We start from the raw sequence: 1,324 nt of genomic DNA on the forward strand, positions 1-1,324 counted from the left end.
TATCATGGGCTTTTAGCATGAGTGATGCTATTTTGCACCTGTGGTTCTCTCTTTAACAAGTCCCCCCTTTTGATCATACTCTCAGCTTAACTGAGAGAGAGAATCAAAAATTAAGGCATTCGTGTCACTGTTGCTACCACTCTGCAGCTCTGTTGGTGCTTGGTGTGGCAGGATGTTTTGCTTAATGTCTGTGACATGAGCCTCTGGTTTTCTAACAGCAGTGAGGGTTGCGATTAAGAGGTATGGATGGCTTCAAGATTTTGAGCCTCGACCAAGGCAATGACAAATTTCATGCAAATAAGAAAGTCATTAACTTCGATTTTTGTCTTCTCACTTTCTCTGAATTTTGTAAACCAATTTACATGGGTCCGATCACTACTGAGTCAAATAATGACGTTCTAAACCTTTCAAAGAACAGCTAACAAGTATTACTATGTCACAGACAATATGCTCTATGCTTAGTCTCATTTAATTGTCACTACTAGGTAGCTCTAACCTCACTCCACGAGCTGTATGCTTCACATTTATTATCTCATTTAATCCTCAAACTACCCTGGATGAATGCTGCAATTATGCCCATTTTACAGATGAGAAAACTGAAACCTAGAGAAATAAAGTAACTTCCCCAAATTCATCTAGAAAAGGAGCAAATATTAAAACCAAACATAGCGGGTGAGGGAGGAGCGGGGAGGTAGACGGGGTAAAGGGGGTCAAATATAGGGGAGTAGGGGGAGTCTGAAGTGGGTAAAGGGAATCAAATATATGGTAACTGAAGGAAAGTAAACTTTGGGTGGTAAACATACAGTAGAATATACAGATGTCAAATCATGATGTACACCTGAAAATTATACAATTGTATTAACCAATGTTACCCTAATAAACTTAATTTTTAAAAAGTTAAAATAATAATAATAATAAGTAAAACCAAACAGCGTGCCTTAGAACCCCAGCTCTCAGCAGCCACCATGGTATCCCGTAGCCCTGTTAAACAGCAGTCAAGTCTGGAAGAAAAGGTAAGTGAAGCAACCATGAATTACAGTCTGTCCAGCATTTTTGGCCAAGTCAGAGATACAAGCTGTATTTGAAAACACTGCCTAATATCCAAGGAAACTCTTACAATTTAAATGTTTAACTGAATAAGATTTTTTTGGGGGGGTGGGGGAGAGGGGGTTTGTTTGCCTTGGGAACTGAATTCAGATGATGTGATATATTTTTATTTAATGCTAGGAATTCTTCTCTGTACCCTTCTGGTAAGTGAGGATTGCTGTAATATGCCCTAGAAACATCTATCGGGAAATAGTTGCACAATTGTGCTAGGTCAGGC

Source organism: Pteropus vampyrus, unplaced genomic scaffold (assembly GCF_000151845.1).
Source record: "Pteropus vampyrus isolate Shadow unplaced genomic scaffold, Pvam_2.0 Scaffold334, whole genome shotgun sequence".
NCBI lineage: Eukaryota > Metazoa > Chordata > Mammalia > Chiroptera > Pteropodidae > Pteropus > Pteropus vampyrus.